This window comes from Narcine bancroftii, chromosome 2 (assembly GCF_036971445.1).
Source record: "Narcine bancroftii isolate sNarBan1 chromosome 2, sNarBan1.hap1, whole genome shotgun sequence".
NCBI lineage: Eukaryota > Metazoa > Chordata > Chondrichthyes > Torpediniformes > Narcinidae > Narcine > Narcine bancroftii.
Window position 1 is genome coordinate 321,743,403 of NC_091470.1, and position 25,701 is coordinate 321,769,103.

At 41.0% G+C, this 25,701-nt stretch overlaps 1 protein-coding gene across 3 annotated transcripts in view; it reads left to right on the plus strand.

Annotated features, from left to right (window-relative positions):
• The first annotated feature begins 23,819 nt into the window (after positions 1-23,819).
• Positions 23,820-25,701, plus strand: part of cdh17 (cadherin 17, LI cadherin (liver-intestine)) — a 147,047-nt gene continuing 145,165 nt past the window's right edge. For 2 of the 3 annotated variants that reach the window (XM_069921895.1, XM_069921896.1), the window contains exon 1: positions 23,820-23,927. The gene's annotated coding sequence lies outside the window, so the exon portion shown is untranslated. Of the gene's footprint in view, positions 23,928-25,003; positions 25,093-25,701 lie in introns of all 3 variants that reach the window. The other variant, XM_069921894.1, reaches the window with a different exon arrangement.

Genomic DNA, 25,701 nt, shown 5'->3' on the forward strand with positions numbered 1-25,701 from the left:
ACTTATAGCTAGACAAGTACGATAACTTATAGTTAGACAAGTACGATAACTTATAGCTAGACAACTATGATACTAACTTATAGCTAGACAAGTACGATAACTTATAGCTAGACAAGTACGATAACTTATAGCTAGACAAGTACCATAACTTATAGCTAGATAAGTACAATAACTTATAGCTAGACAAGTACGATACTAACTTATAGCTAGACAAGTACGACACTAACTTATAGCTAGACAAGTACGATAACTTATAGCTAGACAAGTACGATACTAACTTATAGCTAGACAAGTACGATACTAACTTATAGCTAGACAAGTACGATAACTTATAGCTAGACAAGTATGATAACTTATAGCTAGACAAGTATGATACTAACTTATAGCAAAACAAGTATGATACTAACTTATAGCTAGACAAGTACGATAACTTATAGCTAGACAGGTACGATACTAACTTATAGCTAGACAAGTACGATACTAACTTATAGATAGACAAGTACGATAACTTATAGCTAGACAGGTACAATAACTTATAGCTAGCCAAGTACGATAACTTATAGCTAGACAAGTACGATAACTTATAGCTACACAAGTACGATACTAACTTATAGCTAGACAAGTATGATAAATTATAGCTAGACAAGTACGATAACTTATAGCTAGACAAGTATGATAACATAGCTAGACAAGTATGATACTAACTTATAGCTAAACAAGTATGATACTAACTTATAGCTAGACAAGTACGATAACTTATAGCTAGACAAGTACGATACTAACTTATAGATAGACAAGTACGATAACTTATAGCTAGACAGGTACAATAACTTATAGCTAGCCAAGTACGATAACTTATAGCTAGACAAGTACGATAACTTATAGCTACACAAGTACGATACTAACTTATAGCTAGACAAGTATGATAAATTATAGCTAGACAAGTATGATAACTTATAGCTAGACAAGTACGATAACTTATAGCTAGACAAGTACGATACTAACTTATAGCTAGACAAGTACGATAACTTATAGCTAGACAAGTACGATAACTTATAGTTAGACAAGTACGATACTCACTTATAGCTAGACAAGTACGATAACTTATAGCTACACAAGTACGATACTAACTTATAGCTAGACAAGTATGATAACTTATAGCTAGACAAGTATGATAACTTATAGCTAGACAAGTACGATACTAACTTATAGCTATACAAGTACGATAACTCATATTTAGACAAGTACGATACTAACTTATAGCTAGACAAGTATGATAACTTATAGCTAGATAAGTACGATAACATAGCTAGACAAGTACGATGACATAGCTAGACAAGTACGATAACTTATAGCTAGACAAGTACGATAACTTATAGCTAGACAAGTTTGATACTAACTTATAGCTAGACAAGTACGTTAACTTATAGCTAGACAAGTACGATAACTTATAGCTAGACAAGTACGATAACTTATAGCTAGACAAGTACGATAACTTATAGCTAGACAAGTACGATAACTTATAGTTAGACAAGTACGATAACTTATAGCTGGACAAGTATGATACTAACTTATAGCTAGCCAAGTACGATAACTTATAGCTAGACAAGTACGATAACATAGCTAGACAAGTACGATAACTTATAGCTAGACAAGTACGATAACATAGCTAGACAAGTATGATAACATAGCTAGACAAGTACGATACTAACTTATAGCTAGAAGATACAAAAAAAATATTATTGCAGACATAGACTCAGCAGCCAGTGAGAGCTTCTTCTCCCAGAAAAAACCATTTCATACTTTGCCAGCTTTAGGACGACCTCACTATGACCGTCCTTTTCAATTATATGTGACAATCTCTCAAGGTTGTGCCACTGCAGTGCTTACTCAGTATCATGGGACTACTCACAGGCTTGGGGCTTACTACTCCATTAAACTGGACCCAGTAGCACAAGGTTTGCCTTCATTTTACACAGATTTTACCACCTTTACATGAGTGTGAATCTGCAGCAGCTAATTTTACTCTTCATCAGCCACATAACTCAAACCCATTTGAACCATTATGAACCCTCTCTCTGAGCAAACCCATATCTGACTTGCTACAATTATAGTACTCTTAATCCAACTGCTTCCTTCACTCCGCCTCCAGATGAACTGATCCAACTGGATCATGATTACTTACAATGTAACCATATCCTAACTTCAGCAAAACAAGATTTAAAGGAGAACCCAATGATAATTTGTTGACAGAACAGCTTTTTTTGATGAGACAGGTCACCACTGTTCAAGAAGTCTACAGCACCCTACAACATCATCGTCCATCAAGAACAGAAGCTGTTTCAGAGGAGGTATGGCCTGCATCACCTTATGAGGTATAAAAGACAAACTGTGAACCTGTCTCTATCTATTCAAAGCCTGATGCACAGCTCCCAGCTTTACCACAATATCCTCTGAAACCAGAAGTGACTACAGGAATTCGAGAACTTGTGAAATCTCAACTGCATCAAGGAATTTTGGTGCCATGTCAATCTCCCTGCAACACTCTAATCTTTCCAGTTCCTAAGCAGGGGTGTACATAGCATTTTGAAGTGGTAGGGTGAGCAGCCAGATGTTGTTGGTACCAAGGAGTAGGCATGAGGCCCTGAAGAGGGAATATAGGAAGTTAGGAAGGAAGCTGAAAAGCAGGACCTTAATGGTGATAATTTTGGGATTGCTGCCTCTGCCATGCACTAGTGAGGGTAGGAGATGAGGCAGATGAATGTGTGGCTGAAGAGTTGGTGCAGGTGGCAGGGGTTCAGATTTGTGGATCATTGGGATCTCTTCTGGGGAAGGTTTGACATGTACAAAAATAAGGGGCTCCACCTGAACTGGAGAGGGACCAATAGGAGAATTTAAAGTAGTTTGGCAGGTGAATGGAAACAAATGTGTGAGTGCAGAGAATAGGGAAGAAGGTGGAAAGGATAATGCAATATGTTGTAGGTTTGTGAAGAAGGACAGGCAGAGGAGTAGTTTGTTGGAGGGTTTGAAATGTGTCTATTTCAATGAAAGGAGTATTAGGAATAAAGATGATGAACTTAAAGCATGGATCAGGATGTGGAATTGCGATGTTGTGGCCATTACAGAGACTTGGCTGATGGAAGAAAAGGATTGGTTGATGCAGCTGTTATGAGCCCAGAGGACCTCAAAACCCAGCGGCAACAGATATTCACCAAGACAAATAGTTACTTAAACAAAGGTTGCTTTTAATTATCTTTAAACATGAGAACAGAATCACATTGTAACTTATCACTATTGACTTACTTAACCTAACTTAACCCCCTTCTAATTCTAAGCGCATGTATATATAATGTATGTCTAAGTTCAGAAATGCTCTTTGATTCACAGTCCAATCTCACTTCTCATTCCTCCAAGTTCACTGGTTGCAGGATATTCTTGTAGTGTGCACAGAATTTAACATTCATAAAATTCACCAGGCTTTGGTGCTTGATAGGTTAAATGGTTACCACTCAGGAAGGTTCTTGCCAGTTTTCAAAGAGAGATTTGTTGTTCAAGGACATCCACAACTGATTCCTTTTTAATCACCCACTCCAGGGTCTTGCTGACGAAACTTGCCCCCTTCAGATGATAACTTCTTCCTTTTAGGTTACCGCACAGTTTCTTTTTGTTTCTCTTATTGCAAGTGAAACATTAGACAGCCAATCCTCTCCTCTTGCTTGAATCTCAAGGGCTTTAACCAGGCTGAACCAAGAACTCACAACCTGTCTTCCAAATGGGGTTTTCCACAAGCTTGCCAGCTTGTCCTATTCCAGTTTCAGCTGCTGTTGCTGACTGTAACACTGTAGAAGTGATCTCTATATCTCTCTCTCTCTCTATGAGAGAAAAAGCCTGTTTGACTCTCTCTGCTTGCCAAACCACATGACCCTCTTAGAACAGATCCATACAATCTGTGGCTCTGACAAGATCTTTCATCTGTTGCCTTTTTGTAAACAAGAATCCATTAGTGAAGTCTCTTGGGCACTCTCCAATGCTCTTGCAAAGGCTGTGGGGCCGATATGTCTAGCATTAGCTGAGCTCCAGTATTTCAAATAAGATACGCTTTAAAGTATTTATATGTGACCTTCTCTGTTCATGTTGTGCTTAAAATAATGAGTAGAGTCGGTAGATGCAGTGAACCACAACAAATGCTTTACTGAACAAGATAAACATATTTACATTATTGGGAAGGGGGGAAGGCAGTTTGCATCCACAGCCACAGCCTTCTGTATACTCCCTACTAACCAATCAGGTACCCCGCACATGCTCAGTACACCACTGTAAATACGGAGATTGCAGCGCGATTGCATCAGGAGTAGGACAGCCATAACAACAGCTGCCTACATCCCCTTCCTTGAGGTGGCCCCCACACATATTGTATCCACATCTACATATATGAAACTAACAGCAACTAAGCAAAATATATACACATGTCTGGCTCACTCCTGATACCGCGAGTTAGGCCTGCAAACGCGTCTTATAGAACCCTTCTTTGGAAGTTGAGGCTTGCGGCAGCTCCACCAGAAAATCACCCTCGTTTGCGGTTGTTGGGATGCTGTCTGCATCACTCATGACTTCCTCTGGAACAGAGACAGGGCTTCCTATTATTTCGGGGTCCTCTGGGTCTCTATATAATATTGGTTTTTTGACCGGGAGGATATGCCTTCTATTCCTCCAGTATGTTTTTCCCCCTGACTTAATGAGGTATGACCTCAGCTCCTTGCAACTCTGTTGTACAATACCTTGGCGGTTGTACCCTTCTGGAGTCTGGAGCTGAACCATCTGCCCTTCAGCAAGGGGTGTCAGTAACCTGGTTGACCTATCGTAACATTTTTTCTGTGTAAGGCATTTGCATAGTAGCTGAGCATTAATGTCCTGAGAGTCTCCAAGAGCTTCTTAGCTACCAGAAGAGTCATCCTGGTCTGGCAGGACATCAGATGCTACGCTGGTGAGCCCAAGGTGCTATCCCGAAGGACATTTCTCAGGATTAGCAAACTGAGGAAGGTATCTGCTTTGTCTCTGTAACAGCGCTCCATGAGTTGCTTGGTGCTTTTTACAACTCTTTCGGCAAGCCCATTGGACTGAAGATATTCCGGGCTGCTAGTAATGTGCTTGAAATCCCATGAGGAGGCAAAATCGTGGAACTTCTGACTAGTGAACTGGCCACCGTTGTTGGACAGGAGAACGTGTGGGGCTTCGTGTACTGAGAAATGGTGAATCAGTTACTTGATCACTGCTTCTGAAGTAATAGTTCACAATAAGTCTATTTCAAACCATGGCACTTGAAAATATCCATTGCCACAGTGGACCATGGTAAGGTGAGAACTGGGTGCATTTGCAGTGACCCCTTTTGCTGGTGTGGCCTGGTATGGTTGCAAACCACACACGACTGGACTTACTCGTCTACCTAGTCAGACATTCCTGGCCTGAAAGCTATGTCCCTCGCCCAGCGTTTTGTTGCATCCATGCCTGGGTGTCCTCTATGTAAAATTTCCACATAAAGTTTTTGTATTGCAGCGGTCTTTGGCCTTTCATGATGATTCCCTCGCCGATGATCAACTCGTCCCGATACGGAAAGAATGGCTGTACGGCAGGTGGCAAACTGCGCTGTTTATTTGGCCAGCTGCCTGAAGTGAACCTGCTCAGGGAGTTCAGAGTCCTGTCATCCGCAGTGTGCTGCCGTAGCTCATTGAGACAGGCTGAAGAGATATGGCTTATTGTCATGACATCAAAGGTGTCCTCTTCTTCAGCGTGTTGGGTAGTGCACTTTCTAGGAGCTTGTGAAAGGGCATTTGGCTAGGTGCACCTCTTTGCCACGTCTGTGGATCAGAGTGTTGCTGTACTTTTGCAGACGGAGCATCATTAGCTGAAGTCTCGCTGGTGTTGCATGGATAGGTTTGTTAATGATTGTTACCAAGGGCAAATGGTCAGGTTCGACAATAATCAGTCTTCCATATGTATAGTCATTAAATTTGGAGTAGGCAAGCATTACTACTAAAAGCTCCTTCTCAATTTAGGCGTACTTCATCTCCGTATCTGTTAGAGATCTGGATGCATACGCCACTGGTTTTCCATTCTGTAGATATGCCGCACCTAGGCCATACTGTGGAGCATCACAGGTTAGCAGCACAGGTTGGTGCACGCCAAAATAGGAGAGGACAGGGAGGCAGGACATGTGCTGTTTGCGAGCTGCGAATGCACCCTGTTGCTGCTCGTGCCAAATCCACTCTGTGTCCTTGTGGGTCAACTGTTGGAGAGGAGCTGTTAATTCACTGGTATTGGGTATGAACTTTCCCAGATCACCATACCCAGGAATCGTTGGAGGGGCCCCATATCTGTGGATGCTGGCATCTCTCTGATGGCCTTTGTTTTCAAAGGGTCTGCTTTTAGTCCCCTACCGGTGAATACATCGCCCATGTACATGACTTGGTCGAGGCAGAACCTGCATTTATTGAGGTTGAGCCTCAGATTTACCTCTCGTGCCTGGTCGAGCACCCTTAGCTGATTCTCATCATGTTCTTCACGTGACGTACCACCCACCAGTATGTCGTCAACAATGATGTCACAAGGATACCCGGTAAATATTTGCTCCATAGCCCTTTGAAACACCTCACTTGCCAAATTGATACTGAAGGGGATTCTCTGGACTGGTCGAATGCTGTGCTGAAAGTGGTCAGCAGGAATGAACAACGATCAAGCGATATCTGGCAGAATAAGTTCCTCGCATCTAGAACTGAGAACACTGTTGAGCCAGCCATCTGTGCAGCCACTTTCTCTACCATCTGTATAGGGTGAAGCGGCCTTCTGAGAGCTGTGTTAAGGTCTTGTGGATCGATGGAGATGCAAATTTGCTCTCCGTCCTTCTTCTTGGTAGCCACCATGGACGAGACCCATTCGGTTGGTTTCGAATCTGGTGTTATCACACCCAATTCTTCCATTCTGTTTGTTTGGCTTTAACCCTTTCTTTCATGGCCATGGGAATGTGGTGTGCTGGATGAACCACAGGTCTCACCTCTGGGTTGAGCCACATGGTTTATGTCACTGGGAACCTTCCCAGCTCGTCGGTGAAAAGTTCACTATATTCTGAGAAAACTGCTCATGAAAAATCATCCTCAGCCAGACTTGATGGACGTCGGCGCCAAAGTAAACAAATCCCATGTCCATGCATGCAGTGAGGCCAAGCGAGGGCTTGACATCCTTCTCCACTACAAAGAAAGGTAGCATGTGAGAATTCCCTTGTATCCAGCATCGCAACTGTACAGTGCCAGTGGAAGGGATTTTCCTGCCTCCTTAAGCCACTAAGCTTGTAGATTTGGCACATAGTTGTACTCGTTCCTTGTCTTTTGATTGTTGGAAAGGTTTCACTGACATGACGTTGCACTTTGCACCAATGTCTATTTTCATCTTGGCCATTTTGCCATTTACCTTTAAGGACACAAATACCTCATTATTGCTTCTGATGCGGGTCATCGTTCCTGCAGACACTCCGCCGACCTTGTATTCATCGTCTGGGTCACCCTCTCCATCTCTGTACCCTGGCTCCAGTAGATTGAGCACCCTCTCCTGGGTCCGGTCCATGGAGAGGTTCTCTGCCTGGACCTACAACACCTGCTATGGTGGTTTCGTCTGCCGCAGTTTCGACACTGCTGGCTGTATGCCAGGCACATCCCCCGTTTCGGAAAGTGGTCTCACCCTGAAGTTGCCACAACCAATCCTGGGCATGGAGTGGCCTGACTGGGGAACTGAGCATCCTCTTCGATCCTCTGGCCACTGTCTGTTCGCTGGTCCACCATGCCAATACTTGTGGTAATCAGTTTTCTGCTGTTCTCCTCAGTAGCTTCATAGGTAAGGCACATTGCAATGGCCATCTGCAAAGTTAGGTTGCCCTCTAGTAATGACTTTCTCATGAGGTCATCACGATTCCGCATATCATACAGTCACTAATCAGCTCATCATTAAGCGTGCCAATGTTGCAGGTTTTAGGTTTAAATTTTAGGTTGCTCATATATGGGTTCTTGTCCCTTTTATTAAATTTGTGTCTCTCCAATGCTATATTCTTCTGAGGGTTGCACATCTCCCTAAACTTTCGTTTAAGCCATCCAGGGTCCTTCTTCGTTTTTGGCTGCATGGGTCATGAGATTTCCCTAACACACTTCATTTGTGTAGACAAAGGACCTCTCCCTTTCAATGGTTTCTGTGCCTGCCAAATTTAACAAGATGTATGCTCTGGTTACTTGCAGGCTTATCACTTTGGGCTGCTGCTATATAAATATTATATTCCTGTTCGCATCTATGCCAGTTCTTGGCCACATTTCCTTCGAACACCATGGAGTTGGGCCGTCTAAACACGCTGACTATTTTGAGATTTCACAAATGTGGTATGAATGACTCATTGTGGTCCATCTTCAGTTGTGAGGCTTCATTTCTCACACCATGTTCATATTGTGCTTAAAATAATGAGTAGAGTTGGTAGATGCAGAGAACCACAACAAATGCTTTACTGAACAAGATAAACGTTTTACATTGCAGCTTGCATCCACAGCCTTCCGTATACTTCCTACTAACCAACCAGGTACCCTGCACATGTGGCATACACCACTGTAAATACAGAGGCTGCAACATGATTGTAGCAAACCTTTCCAAATTTACCTCCCAAAAACTTATCTCTATACTTTGTTGCACAGGTGCCAGGGTTTAGATGTTTTAAAAAGGATAGAATGGTGTTGTGATTGAGGTAACAGGATTGGTGGGTCTCAAATAGGCCCTGGGTCACCAAGGAACAGATAACCAGGCAAATTTTGGAATGGTGCAGAAATTACAGAGTTATTGTTATGGGAAACTTCAACTTGACTGGCACCTCATGATTTCAAAGAGGTAGAGAGGGGGCAGGATTTGTCTGGTATGTCCAAGAAGGATTCCTGACACAGTATATGGGTCAATTGACAGGAGAATGCTGGAAATGGGTAACGAATCTGGTCAGGTGCCAGACCTCTCGAATGGGAAATTTTATGGAGAGGCATTACAGGGTCGAAAGGGAGCTAGCCTGTACAGTGTAGTGAGGTCACCTCTGTACTACCGTGTTGCACCACATTCATCCCTTTTTAGATAAAATCGGCTGGGTGCAGTCCAATTGTGCAGTCTTTCATAGTTCGCAGATTCAGCTGGTCTGGTGGTTTTATCCACCGCTGTGATCACTGCAGCACTGGTTGCTTCATTATCAGCCCCTGTGGGACAGTAACCTGTATGGCGGGCTAAATGCTCGGGGGCTGAACTGTGTTAGTCCAAATTGGTTTGGGTAGTGTGGGGTGTTCAGGGTTCAGTTTGTTGTTGTAGGGATGGTGAGAGCGGAGGCCTAAGGGGTAGTGGTGGTGGGTTCAAGTGGTCATTTGTCTGGACGATACATGGGACTAATAACAAGGTGATGTAGAGTCTTTTGTTTTGTTCTCTGCATTTTTCTTGGAGCTGTCTGAGGGCAAAGACCATGTCAGTAGTTGCTCTGTTTGCGCGAAAGCCACACTGTGATACTGGGAGGACATTTTCGGCGACACTAGGTATTAGTCTATTAAGGAGAATCCTAGCGAAGATTTTGCCTGCAATGGAGAGCAGCGTGATTCCCCTGTAGTTTGAGCAGTCTGATTTCTCACCTTTGTTTTTGTACAGGATGATGATGATGGCATCACGAAGGTCCTGAGGCAGCTTTCCTTGGTCCCAGGAGAGCATGAAAAACTCATGCAGTTTGGCATGCAGAGCTTTGCCACCAGCCTTCCAGACCTCTGGGTGGATTCCATCCATACCTGCTGCTTTGCCACTTTTCAGTTGTTCAATTGCCTTATATGTCTCTTCCCGGGTAAGGACCTCATCTAGCTCTAGACTCAAAGGTTGTTGAGGGAGCTGGAGCAGGGCAGATTCTTGGACTGAGCGGTTGGCACTGAAAAGAGATTGGAATCATGGGTCCTCTACTGGCATCACTTGTGGCTCCTAGAACACTTCCATCAGCGCTGTTTCCACTCCATCCTCAACATTCATTGGAATGACTTCATCACCAACATCGAAGTACTCGAACTGGCAGAGTCTGCAAGCATCGAATCCATGCTGCTGAAGACCCATCTGCACTGGGTGGGTCACGTCTCCAGAATGGAGGACCATCGCTTTCCCAAGATCATGTTCTATGGTGAGCTCTCCACTGGCCACCGAGACAGAGGTGCACCAAAGAAGAGGTACAAGGACTACTTAAAGAAATCTCTTGGTGCCTGCCACATTGACCACCGCCAGTGGGCTGATATCGCCTCCAACCGTGCATCTTGGCACCTCACAGTTCGGCGGGCAGCAACCTCCTTTGAAGAAGACCACAGAGCCCACCTCACTGACAAAAGACAAAGGAGGAAAAACCCAACACCCAACCCCAACCAACCAATTTTCCCTTGCAACCGCTGCAACCGTGCCTGCCTGTCCCGCATTGAACTTGTCAGTCACCAACGAGCCTGCAACAGATGTGGACATACCCCTCCATAAATCTTCGTCTGTGAAGCCAAGCCAAAGAAAGAAAAGAAGACATGGGACCAGCTTGTCGCTAATGAAGGCTTCTGGGTGAACTTCCTCTGCCAGGGCCCCTGCTTGAGCCAGGTCCTGAATGGACACCATGTCTTCCCGTCCATCCGGGTACTGGATGTGGGTGTATTGGAGGTTTGCATGCAGGAGGTGCACTTCCTTGAACAGCGGGTCTGCCTTGTGGGTCCTAATGTGTCTGCAGAGAAGCACTGGCCCTAGGGTCATCAGACAGATGGGCAGCATGGTTCCTGACGCCGACCTCCTCTGGAAAGAGAACAGTTTCTCGTGGATGGCATTTGTAGCAGTACAGAGTAAGACTTGGTGGCATGTAACGCTTCCGGAAGGACCTTTTGCCACTGGGAGACAAGCAGTCCTCTTGACTTGAGGGCCGAGGATTTTCTCTCCAGATTGTGCTGTTCTCCCTCTCCACCTGTCCATTCCTGCGGGGGTTGTAGCTGGTAGTTCTGCTTGTGGTTATGCCCTTGGACAAAAAGAACTGGCGCAACTCCTCACTCATGAATGATGACCACTGATCACTGTGAATGTAACTGAGGTATCCGAACAAGGAGAAGTGGTTGCAGAGGGTTTAATGACCGTGGGCATGGTCATATCTGGGCAGGAAATGGCAAATGGGAAGCATGAGTACTCATCCATGATATTCAGGAAGTTCTCATTCATGGAGGAAAAGGGGGCCCTTGAAGACCACACTGAGATGTTTGAAGGGGCAAGTGGCCTTGATCAATTAAGCCTGTTCTGGCTGGTAGAAGTGTGGCTTGCACTCTGCACAGATCAAGCATTGAATAGAGAAGGTTGATGGTCCTCTCAAAGGGTAGAGCTTGGTGACCTTGGGGTGGCAGAGGCTATCATGGGGAGGGCTTGGAGGTGATCTAACTGTACCCTCCCCTATCCCAGTACAGGGCATCGGTTGGCTCATTGAGCTTCTCAGGCCAGAATAGGATCTCATAATTGTAGGTGGATAGATCAATTCTCCACCTCATAATTTTGTTAGTTTTTATCTTCACCCATTGTTTATTGTTAAACATAAATACAACAGCTCTTTTGTCCATCAGCAGGGTGAATGGTCTGCTAACCAAATAGTGTATCTCGTGGCACACAGCCTCCACTATAGCCTGGGCCTCCTTCTTGATGGCCGAGTGCCTGAGTTCTGGGCCCTGCAGAGACTGGGAAAAGAATGCCACAGGCCTGCCTGCTTGGTTCAATGTGGCAGCTAGGGCAAAATTGGAAACATCACTTGGAAAGGGATAGATTTGGGTGGCCATGATAAGGTGCTGAGCAGATGTGCTTTGAAAGACCTCTCCACAAAAAGTATTAAAAACATAGTTAAAAAGCTCAAAACCAGAATTTTAGTGTCAAAAATGGATAAAACATGTGCCAAATGACAAAAGGAAACTGAAAGTAAAAACAGAAGAAGCAACAGCTTAGCCAAGAACATCGAGAGGAAGCCCAATGAGGAGTGATTCAGGAGGAACTTTGGGAATGGCTGAACCCAGCAGAGCTGGGGAGGGGTGAGGAGTGGTCAGCCCAAAATATAACCAATACCCTGAACAAGATGGAAATTTTATGCACTCATTTCAAGAGTGTGCAACCAGCGATGAGAGACATATCAGAAAAGGTTACGGAAATCAAAGAAGTCATGGAAGACTTTAATGAAATGAATGACTCGTTCAGAGGCTGTGTTTAACAAAACAAAAGACAGGGTAAAGGCACTGAAAAAAAAGGAAAAACCTGGGATACAGAAAAAAAGGATTGATGGACAAGATCAATCATATGGAAAATTTCAGATGTAACTGAATATGAATTGAGGGGAAAGACCTGGTGAATTTATTTGAAATATGGATCCCACAAATTCTGGGACAAAACAAGTTAAATGCAAAGCTACAAATTGAAATACAGAAGAACTGGCAAACAGCGACCACGACCAGTCCTGGTATGAATTCTAAGTTACCAGGAGAGAGATGTGATCTTGGGAGCAGCATGCGAATATTCAAAAAGTAATGGCCCATTCGTGGTGGACAATGTAAAAGTAATGTTTTTCCAGGACTTTAGCCCGGCCTTTGTCAATCAAAGAAAGAAATTTGATGAGGTAAATAGACAACTGCGATCTAAAAACATTAAATATTCTATGATTCATCCAGCAACGTTGCGGGTGGATGTCTCAGAAGATAATCGACAAATTTTAAAAAATAAAGAAGTGGGAGAATTTTATGAAAAGATTAAAGTCGCCAACTGAAAGGATTGAAAAGACCATTTCAAAAAGGGACTAACTGAAAGATGCATTTTTATTTATATTAGTAGTACTTGTTTTCACTGATGAAATAAAAAAACATTGTGGTTTATATGGAGAGCTCGGAAAAGATAGAAAGGTGGTAAGGAAAGTAGCAAGGTGGGAACTCTGATTTGGGGGGGGGCGAGGCAGATGGTGCCAGGAGAGGAGTGGTTTTACAGATGGCACTAAAGGGAAGGTTTCTTCTTCCTCTTTGGAGAATCTGCGAGCTTTTCTCGTGGACTTCTGGGTACTATTGTGAACATCATCATCAGAGCTAGGAATGTGTGTTTCTTAAAGGAGAAATGCATGTATTGGAAATGTCTCTTAAATGGAAATGTTACAACAGTATTTAAAACATTGGAAAGATTTTATTGTAATACAATATCAGTTTGAAAAAATAGTATGGATAAAACACTAATGTTTATTAGTCTTAAACAGGGTGGTTAAGAGGACACAAGTCTTGGCATACTTAAAGAAATAAAAAATGGATACAATCTTTTTGCAGGAAACACATCTTACCAAATTGGAACATGATAAATTAAAAAGAGACAAATAATATTGGGACAAATAATATTATCTTCCTTTGGTTCAAAGGAAAGAGGGATGGCAATTCTAATTAATAAAAACATACCAGTTTTAATAGAAGATGCTTAAATTGATCAAGCCGAAAGGTATGTAATGGCACCGTAAAATTTATGGAGAAGCATCGACATTTATAAATATTTATGCTCCAATTTATGACAATGAAGCCTTTATGAAGGACATCTTCTTAAAAACAGCAGAGGGAAGACAAAATATATTGGTTGGAGGAGACTTTAATTTCTGCTTGGACCCAATACTAGATAAATCACCAAGAACAATAACGAGAACAAAAGCAGAAAAAAACACAATTTCATAAATTAAAGATCTAAATCTTTCGATGTATGGAGGTAATTAAATCCCACAGAGAGAGACTACTCCTTTTACTCAAAGGTACATAACTCACATACAAGGATTGATTTATTTTTAATGTCTGCCCAGTTAAAAAGTAAAGTGATAAAAACAAAATACCTAGCGAGGCTTCTATCAGACCACATTCCATTAGCAATAATGGAACATTTGAAAATTTATAAAGAGTCAAAATTATTTTATGAAACATATCTGCCATAATAATATTTTTCTGATATGGGTCATGCTCAAAGCATAGTTAGGGGAACAATTTATATCCTATACAAAGAATTTTAAGAGGGAACATATGGCAAAAGTAAATAGTTTGGAGAAAGATATTAAAGAATTAGAAAATAATATCAAAGAAGAGGATTACAAGAAGAATACAGATTACTGGAGAATAAAAAGCTAAGATACAATGCAATACAAATGTATAGGATAGAAAATTTTTTAGCTTTGCAGAAAAAAAAGGATGAGTTATTAAGAATGATAAATCCTATAAAAACAGAAGCAGAGACCATAATATATAAGCAAAAAGAAATTAATGAAATTTTTAGATCATATTACACAAAATTATACAAATCAGAATTACTAGGAGATGAGAATGAAATGGAAGAATTTTTATTGAATGTCAAACTTCCAAAGTAGAATAGAGAGAAAGGATAGAATTAGATACTCTCTTCACAAATGAGGAAATCATAAATGGCCCTGAGCACTCTACAGGCTAATAAATCACTGGGGGAGCATCGATTCCCCTCTGAGCTTTATAGATAATTCAAAGAATTATTAATACCCCTGAACCAGGATTATGTGGAATTAAGTAGGAAGTTAAAAAACAGGACCTCCAAGGTAGTAATCTCTGGATTGCTGCCGGTGCCACATGCTAGTGAGGGTAGAAATAGGAGGATGTGGAGGATGAATGCGTGCCTAAAGAGATGGTGCATGGGGCAAGGGTTAAGATTTCTGGATCATTGGGATCTCTTCTGGGGAAGGTCGGACCTGTACAAAAGGGACAGACTCCACTTGAACTGGAGGGGGACCAATGTGCTGGCAAGCAGATTTGCTAGAGCTGTGGGGGAAGGTTTAAACTAGTTTGGCAAGAGGGTGGGGAACAGAGTGTGAGAGCAGTGTCAAGGGAGCATGGCCACCTAGACAGGAATAATAATGATAACAAAGGTAGGATGGAGATTAGGGTAAAAGATAGAAAAGAGAATATAGGTGAGGGTCATTCTCTGAAATGCATATATTTTAATGCAAGAAGCATAGTGAACAAGGTAGATGAGCTTAGAGCATGGACAGATACTTGGGGTCATGATATTGTGGCAATTAGTGAGACCTGGGTACAGGAGGGGCAGGACTGGCAACTTAATATTCCAGGATACATTTGTTTCAGATGTGATAGATCAGGGGGTAAAAAAGGGGGAGGAGTTGCTCTGCTTGTTAAGGAGGACTTTACTGCCGAGAGGTGGCAGGATGGTCTGGCGGGATCGTTCAGTGAGGCTGTTTGGGTGGAATTGAGGGGTGAAGAAGGCATGAGGGTGCTAATAGGGGTGTATTACAGACCACCAAATGGGCCAAGAAAATTAGAGGAACAAATTTGTAGGGAGATAACATATATGTGTGAGAATCATAAGGTAATGATCATGGGAGATTTTAACTTCCCTCACATTGATTGGGATACCCATACAGTTAGAGGGCTGGATGGGCTAGAGTTCGTTAAATGTGTTCAAGATTGTTTTCTAAATCAATTAGTAGAAGAACCAACTCGGGACGGTGTAATACTAGATCTCCTGTTAGGGAACGAGCTAGGTCAGGATTCGGACATTAATGTTGGAAAACAAATTGGATCTAGTGAACTTCCTCACTGTGGACAGTGAGGAAGATTACCGTAGATTAAAAGGTGACTTAGGAAGGCTGGAGGTGTGGGCTGAGAAATGGCTGATGGAATTTAATACAGATAAGTGTAAGGTTTACATTTTGGAAAGGCAAATCTAAATAGGTCATATGCATTAAATGGTAGGCTATTGAGATGTGCAGAGCAACAAAGGGATTTAGGAGTGATGGTAAATAGTACCCTCAAGGCTGATACTCAGGTAGATGGTGTGGTGAAGAAGGCATTTGGAATGTTGGCCTTCATAAATCGGAGTATTGAATTCAAGAGTAGGGAGGTTATGATGAAATTGTACAAGGCATTGGTGAGGCCAAATTTGGAGTACTGTGTACAGTTTTGGTCACCAAATTATAGGAAAGATATAAACAAAATAGAGAGAGTGCAGAGAAGGTTCGTGAGAATGTTGATAGGATTTCAAGGTTTGAGTTACAGGGAAAGGTTGTGCAGACTAGGGCATTTTTCTCTGGAGTGTAGAAGATTGAGGGGGGACTTGATGGAGGTGTTTAAGGTTTTAAAAGGGACAGACAGAGTAAATGTGGATAGGTTTTTTCATTTAAGAGTGTGGGAGATTCAAACTAGAGGGCATGGTTTAAGATTGAAGGGAGAAAAGTATAAGGGGAACATGAGGGGAAATTTCTTTACACAAAGGGTGGTAGGGATGTGGAATGAGCTTCTGGCAGACGTGATCATTGGTTACATTTAAGGAAAGACTGGATCGTTACATGGAGAGGAGAGGACTGGAGGGGTATGGACCGGGTGCTGGTCAATGGGACTAGGAGGGTGGGGATTTGTTACAGCATGGACTAGTAGGGCCGAACTGGTCTGTTCTGTGCTATAAGTGGTTATATGGTCATATGGTTAATGGATGTCCTGGACCAGGCAGTGGAAACACAGACCCTACAGGAATCATTCTCAACTGTGATTATTACAATGTTACCAAAAAAAGAATAGGGACCCACTAAAAACTTCATCATGCAGACTAATATCCCTGTGAAATACTGATTATAAGATACTAGTGAAAGCATTGGCTAATAGGTTAGGACAATACTTGCCAAAACTGATACATACAGATCAAGCAGGATTTGTTAAAGGAAGACATTCTTCAAATAGTCTAGGAGGATTATTTAATATAGTACACAAAATCTGAATGACGTCCAAGAATTAGAGTTTCTCCAGACACGGAAAAACATTCTAACATTTGGAAAGGCCTTTTTTGTTTAAAACTTTGGAAATTTTGGTATAGGCAAACATTTATAAATTGGATAAAAACTTTATACTATAAACCATAAGCTAAAATAATAACATATAATCAGATGTCACTGGTATTCCCCTTGAGTAGATCGAGCAAACATGATGCCCCATGTTCCCAGCACTTTTTATTTTAGTAATTGAACCGCTGGTGGAGATAATAAAAGGGATCTGGATATAAAGGCCTTCTAAGTTGGGCAAGAAGAACACAAAATTGGACTATTCGTCAATGATGTGCTAATGTACCTATCAGACTTGGCTAAATCTTTGGAAAGATTATAAGCAACACTAGAAATATATGAAAGAATATCAGGCTACAAAATAAGCTCATTAACAAATTTTGAATATGAAAGATACCAAAAAAGGAAGTAAATTTAAATGGAAAACAGATGGAATAAAATATCTTGGAATAACAACTGACATTAATTTTCAAAACCTGTACAAACTAAATTACGTTCCTCTTCTTGGGAAGATAGAAATAGACTTAGAGAAATGGAGAAACTTACCAATTACTTTAGTGGGAAGGGTTAATTGTGTAAAAATGAAAGTGATGCCAAGACTGCTATACCTTTTTCGATCACTGCCTATTCTGCTACCTAAAAACTTTTTAAGGGTACTAAACAACCATATTAGACAGTTCCTATGAAATAATAAAATACCATGAATTGTACTGGAAAAAAACTGACATGGGACTATGGGCTGGGAGAAACTTAGACTTCCAAATTTCAAAAAAAATTACCTAGCTGCACAGGCTAGATTTCTCGCAGCCTTCTTCATACCATTTCTGTTTTTCTTACTATTCTGGTTTGTCAAAGTTCTACCACTTATCACCTTGTCATTACTTTACAGTAATTGGCAAAGAATTTTGAGAAAAGCCAGATTCTTATTCGATAAAATCCAACACCATTTGTAGATTCAGAATATCTCAATATAGATTGCAGATTAGATATTACATATTGCAGCAACTGAGGCAGGAGGTAATTTAGTAGAAAATACCTTGGGAAAATATCTTAGGAGATAGCCATTTCATCAAATGTTCTGAGATACAGTGGAAAATTTTGTATTGCATGATATCCAGGCAAATCAACCCATACTTAAATTCAGCAGGCAGTGCAATAAGAAAACAAAAGTGCAGGGTGTCATGTCAGTCAATGAGTGCAGGCTCATGTGTTACAAGATAAAATGCAGGGAAAAGTACAGCTAAAACAGTGCAAGGGCATTATTCTTTTACCATTAAGAGGCCCATTTAGGAGCTTGATAACAGTAGAAACAAAATTGCCATTGAATCAGGTGGTTTGTTAATGTTTATGTTTGTGCAAATATTAACTGTGAGATTACAATTCCAAAGACTATGACTATTGATAATGTTTATTCAGAAGTCTATTTGTTAACGCCGATGAGTTTTTATAGCGACATTGCTGGTCAATGCAGGCAAATGTTCTTGTCATTTTGTTAAATTCAAAATTGTTGATGATCTAGTTATAGTTTCTCTGGAGACAGGCAAAGGAGTGGGGAGGGAAAGATGGGAAGTTTGATATTCAAAAATTTATGAATACATAATCCTACTTCTATGAAAATTGGCTTAACTTGGAAATCATATCAACCACAAAATGCTGGAAAATCCAACTGTGAACTATTTTCTTGTATTTAAATATTAGCTGTTTCACTTTCCAGACATACTATGAGTGTTTCAACCTCTTTGCAGCATGCCGTTTAAATATGGAATACACTGCCTTCAATTAAGGTGGACGCAGATTCCATCATGACCTCCAAGGGGGATTTGGATAAATGTAAGCAAAATTTTCGAAGCTACAGAGAAACGGCCAGATGTAGAACTTTGAATTTCTCTGGTGGAGAGCTGACACAAACAATATGGGTTGAAAGGCCTTTTTCTGTGCTTAGCATCCCTTTTTTTAAAATAAAGATTTATAGCATCTACAATACTTTTGGATTTTTTTTTTTAGTTTTAGATTTGATCTGGGGAAAAGAACAAGCCAATTGGCAAAAAGCCAGGCCCCAGAAACAACAAAATACCTGTATTAACAATTGGACAATATATTCTGGTGTGATAAGTTGAATACCAGGACACCAGGTGAATTGCCCTCCTCTTCCAATAGACCAGATTTACCACTTGAGGGAACAATGGACCTAAGAGAACATCTTAGTTTAATGGTTCATATGAAATATGTCACCTCCAATTATTAGCTTGGTTCCATGTGTAAGATTCTTGACTGGAGTTTGAAATCCCAAACTTTTGATTCTTATACCTTCATTGCTAAGACAGGTGTGTCAAATCCTGATGAAAGCCAACATTTAATCTCCTACCAGTGGCGCCAGTGTAACTGGGGTACACAGAGAATTCCACCCTTTGTGGCCTCCTTAGCACATTCTGCAGGTATCAGCTGTCTGTTATCTCTCATCTAAGTATGCATTCTTTGTGCATGAACAAATGAAAATTTGACTTTGTGCTTGTGGGAGACATAACAGTCGAATCCAACCCTATCCTCACTCATTATTCATAAACCAACATTTTCACTATCTGTCATCTCATAAGCAGGGATCTCATGAATTTTTAAATGCCATCCATAATCCTTATGGTCTGACACTAGTTGCAATGTGCCTGAGAAATTCTCAGAAAAATGTACTTTAATCTGTATGTATGAAAGATTCATTTGTCAAAAAAATGTATAAAATAACTGAGGACAATTAAACTCATGATTATTTTGAGATTACATTTGGGAAAGGATTGTAGACAATTCAGTCATTATGCAAAGAAATTCATCACCATGTTGTAATCAGAGAGCAATCTAAGATTGCTTTGATCTTTGGAGAGGCTGAGATGAAAATAAAGGTATGGCCAATAATTTAGACATTTATCTTGTGCTGCACTTCACTTCTGAAGTTAGAGTTGCCATTGTACAGTTAGTAAGGGTGACACTTTGCTTGTGAATCAGATGGTTGTATGTACAAGACCCACTACTAGAAGTTGAGCATAACTGCCTTCACTTATAATCTAGTGCATTTCTGTTGGGGCTCTGTACCGTTAGAGAAGCTATCTTTAGCAGGAGATGTTAAGCTGAGTCTGATTGCTCAGGTAGCCATTGAAAAAGAACAAGAAAGTCAACCTTGGTCTCCTGATCGATTGTTTCCTTAACCAACTTTGGGTGTTGGTTGAGGAAACACATTGAACATTAGTGAGGCTTGGTGCGCTATATCTCCCATGTACCATAAGCAACTTTATTTGTATAGTGCTCCAAAATGGTGCTGGAGTGTGACAACTTTTTATAAGATGCCTGAATGACACAAAAACTAAGCCTTTGAATAAAATGGTGGTGCCTTGTGTTATGTCTCTATGTTACTTGGGAGGCTTCTTAAATAACTTAGAGATGCAAAATTCAAATAACAAAAGAGACTTTACTTACTGATGCCTTCCACCATCTCAGGAAACTGTTCACACATTCTCACATATACATATACAAATGCACCTGGTCCATACCCCGTCATTCTCTACCGGTCCATGTGCCCATTTAAGTGCTTCTCAAACATTGATATTGTAGGATATTACAGCACTCTAAGGCCCTTTAGTCTATGATGCTGTGCTGACCTATGTAAACCTACTCCACAACAATTGAATGCCTCCCAAACTTATACCAATAAACCTCTATTTTTTTTGCATCCATGTAAAAGTCTTTTAAATGCCCCTATTGTACCAACCTCCACCACCACTCCTGGCAGTGCATTCCAGGCACCTACCACTTTCTGTGTAAAAGGCTTAGTTCTGACATCTGCCCTAAACTTTCCTCTACTCACCTTAAACCAAAGTCATCTGGTATTTGCTATTGCTGCCCTGGAGAAAAGAAAGGAACTGGCTGTCCACCTTTTCTAAGTTCTTCATAATCTTATACACCTCTCATCCTTTGTCACTCCAAAAAGAAAAGCACTAGTTCAGTCAGCTTGGTATCTGATTTCACACATTCCTGATAACTATCATTCTTGATTTAGAAAAATTATCTTGCAAATCTTCTTTAAAATTTACGCATCTTATCTTAAACTTATGTCCTTTCTTTTTGAGATTACTTCCCTGATTAAAAGACTTTCTCTCCACCTATCTATGCCCTTAATTTTATATGCTTCTATCAGGTTGCCTCTCAGCCTCTGACGCTCCAGACAAAACATTTCAGGTTTGTCCAACCTTTCCTTATACTTAATAGTCTCCAACCAATCAACAGCTGGTGAACCTCTTTAGCACTCTTTCCAATGCTTTCACATTCTTGTTGTAATGCTGCAAATAGAATTGCTACAGATGAAGTCAAGCATGCCGTTTGTGTTGTTTATTACCAATCTACTTGTGTCGCCACTTTCTGACAGCTCTGGCGTTGTCTTCAAAATCTCTTTTTACTTCAATACTCCTAAGGGTTCTGCTATTAACTCCATACTTCCCTCTAACATTTGACCTTCCAAAGTACAATGCCTCACACTGAATGATTAAAATCATTTGCTGTTTCTTTGCTCACATTTCTAACTGACCTACATCCTTCTTCATGGTCCAACATTCCACACTGCCGCCAATTTTTGAGTCATCTGCAAATTTACAAATCAGCGCATTCCATTTTAACCAAAATCATTTACACTTATCACAAACTACAGAAGTGTCAGCACTGATCCTTGCAGAACACGACTGGTCACAGACCTCCAGTCAGAATAACCTTCTCTACCACAAGCCTCTGTCTTCTATGACCAAGCCAATTTTGAATTTAGACTACCAAGTGTCCATGGATCCCATATGGCATAAATTTCTGAATCAGTGTGCGATGAGGGACATTGTCAAAATCTACACTGAAGTCCATACACCTTACCCTCAAAGAGTCATAAAGCATGGAAACAGGCCCTTTGGCTCAACCTGCCAGTGCCAACCACACTAGTCCCACCTGCCTGCATTTTGCCCATATCCCTCCAAACTGATCCTATCCATTTATCTGTCCAATTTTTTCTTAAACTTTGCAATAGTGCCTGCCTCAATTACCTCCTCCAGCAGCTTGTTCCATAAACTCACCATTGTCTGTATAAACAAAATTATGGTTCCTGTTAAATCTCACTCCTCTCACCTTAAACCTACCGCATGAACTCGTGTAATCGTCAAATTTTTTGGACCAAAGTTTTGGGTCAAATGTAGGGGTTCGACTTTTACATGAGTCGTACGTTTGACCTCAGTAAGTACCTGTGTCATTCAAAGCATTATAAACTTGGATGGCTGGGAGCTCAGATGGGTGAGCATCGGGACCTCAGATGGATGGGTGGCCAGGCCAACGCTCCGCAGACGGGGTGTTGGGACCTAAGGTAGGCAGGCGGCCGGGGAGAGTATCCATGTTTGGGGTGTCGTGAGCTTGGATAGGCAGGCAGTCAGGGTGTCAGGAGCATGGATTGTCAGGGGCAAAAAAAAAACTGGTGTCAACTTTTACACAGGCCTTATGAAAACACTTGATTTTTGGACCACAAAAGGAGGTTGTCTATTATACAGTATAGACAATTACACGAGTATATATGATATGACCTCTGGTTACTGATTCCTCTTCTCTGGGAAAGGCTCTGCATTCATCTGTGGGGCATTTTTATATGCATATGTGAGAGTGTGTGATGGTGGAAGGCATCAGTAAGTAAAGTCTCTTTTGTTATTTGAATCTTGCATCTCTAAGTTATTTAAGAAGCCTCCCAGTAACATAGAGACATAACACAAGGCACCACCATTTTATTCAAACACAACTTTATTCAAACAGCTGCTACGAACAAAACACACCATTGACCGAATACTTGCTCCCATTTTCAGAAAAGTTAATGAGTTCTTTAGACAGGGGTTTTACTGTACTATGTTCCTGTACTCCTAGATCCCTCTGCTCTATAACACTATCCAGATCCCTCCTATCCACCCATGTTATACCTCCAAAAATGCAACACCTCATTTTTTTTGTGTTAAATTCCATCTGCCATTCCTCTGCTCACCTGCCCAACCGATCAAGATCCTGCTGCAATCTTTGGAAAATGTCTTCACCATCTACAATATCAGACACTTTAGTGTCATCTACAAACTTGCTAATCTTGCTGTGTGTGTTTTGATTTTGATTTTTGATGTAGACAGCACCGAACCCTGTGCTACATCATTATTCTTAGGCCTCCAGTTCAAAAAAAACTACTTCCACCATCACCCTCTCTTCCATGAAGCCAATTTTCTATCCAATATGCTACTTCACCTTGGATCCCATGTGATCCAACAGTCAGAGTAGCCTACCAAGCAAAACCTTATTGAAGATTCATCAATTATCTTCAAACCTCCTCAGAAAATTCAATTGTTTGTGAAATATGAACTCTCCTACACGAAGCCATATGAACTATTCTTAACTTCTATACTTATCGAGATGCAAATAGATCCTATCCCTTAGGATTTTCTCTTTTTTTTTGAATATTTTATTTAAAATCAACACATATATGACAAATTAAAAAAAACATATCACATTGTTACAAAGTTATTGATTTATATAAAGAGAAAGATAAATAAAAAAAAGCTACAAAAGAACCCCATCTAAACCCCCATCCCCTTCTACCCCCCTAAAAATACTAACTACAAAAAAAAACTAACTTCTTAAAATACATAATGAATATGATTATATGTTGAATTGGATTGCTTGAGGAAATGATCCCAAAAACATTTCACAAGGAACATTATTTATTTATTAGATTTTCTCAAATAATTTCCCCTAGCACTGATGTAAAACCTCACCTCAGAAGACCATGATTGGCTATTCTGCAGTCCTTTGTGACATCATCTGTGATTGAAGAGATACAAAGGTATTGTATAATGTCTACAACGTTGCAGTGATTCAGGAGGCTGCAAGAAGGAAGTTCACTTAATGTGTAGTGAAACCCAAAATTTGCAGACACTGATTGTAGCAAAAACACCAACATGCAGGAGAAACTCAGCAGGACTCAAAGCAGGAGGTAAAGATAACTGATGTTTTGGGCCTGAACCCTTCTTCAAGGTATGAGTAAAAAGTAGGCTGGCTCCTGAATTAAAAGGGAAGAAGGTGGGGGGGGGGGGGTGGGGGTGGGAATACAGACCAACAGACAAAAGATGTAAATAGATATGGCAAGGAGGACAGGAGTGAGGAAAAGTGAGAATTGATTGGGGGGAGGGGGGGATTTGATTCTGTGAATGCAGAATGAAAAGGGAAGACAGAGAGACAGAGCAAGAGAGAAGAATTACATAGGGATAGAGGGGCTAACAGAAACCAGAGAAGTTGGTTAATGTCAATTGGTTGGAGGGTGCCCAGACGAAATATGAGGTGCTGTTCCTCCAATTCGCAGATGGCCTCAGTTTGGGAGTGCATGAGATCATGGGAAGTCATGCTGGAAATTCCCTGCCCCATTACATATATATCCCTGGTTTTAGTTCACAATGTTTAAAAAAAAAACAGGTTTAATTCGGACATAACTGGAATCGGGGATAATGTGTAAAAGGGCAAAAAATAACAGTCACTTCTACAATGAACAAGTAACACACAAAGAAGGTTGTAAATTTGAAAGCAAATAAAAGAATATACCCTTCAAAACAAAAGTTCCATTAATGGTCTGGGAAGGGGCTTGAATTTGCTAGCTCCCTCACCCACCACCACCCTCACTGGTAGTATGTGGGTTTTGTTATGTGGTACATTGCAAGTAATGGAATACTTAAAATGATCTTGGGTGTAAAAAGATTGGAAACCACTTCCTGAGATGGTCAGCATACCCCGAATACCACTGCAGTGCACTCATTTTATGTCTCACCCACTTCAACAGCTCATATAGGTTGGACCTTGTGGATAGTTAAAGAAGTCGAGAATTTAAGGTATTTTTGGATTAAAAGTTCATCTGAGTATTAAAGCACCAGACGTTGAAATGATTGAAGGATAATTTATGTGATCCTGGCATGTCTTTTATTTGAATGAAGTTGGGGAATAATAGTAGTGAGATTTTCTTGCAGTTACATAGAACAACTGGATTACTGTAAATAGCTTTGGTTTCTATATCCAACAAAGGAAATACGAGACATGGAGAGAAGGAATTGCTAATTCACTAGGTTGAATTCAAGAATGCCGAACTGGTCTATTGAAAAGAGAATGTGCAGGTATTTTCCATATCATTTTGAACAGTAAAAGGATTTTATTGAGAAATATCTGAGAGGAATTAGCTTGGGATCCTGTGGCTGGAGAGACCAATAATTTAAGATTATTGGAAGACAATCTTTTGGTGGGTTTCTACAGAAATGTAGCTAACTGCAATCTGCTGGAAGAACTCAGCAGATAAAGAAAAAAATGGTCAACGTTTTGTGCAGAAACCTTTCATCAAGACTGGAGTAATGTCGAAGGGAAGCTACTGTAGAGGGCGCGAGAGAGGTGTTGGGACAGTGGTCCAGGTGGGATTGGTGAACCAGAGAGAGGTGAAACATGATGGACAGAGGCAGTAGGTGGACAGATGCTAGGCAAATGAAAGAGAAAGCCAAGAAAAACTAAGGAGTCAGGTGGAGGAAGGTGAGTTATAGAGAGTGGAGTGGATGATGAGAGAACAAAGGCTGTCAGTGCTGGAATTTGATAAGAAGGTGAGGATGGTGGTATAAAGGGAGAGCATGTGGAACTGAAGGTAGAGGAGGGGAGGATAGAATGGGAGAATTCAGTGGTGAGATGAGGATGCAGGTGGGTTGTGACTGGCAGTTAAATATTCCAAGATTTCACTGCTT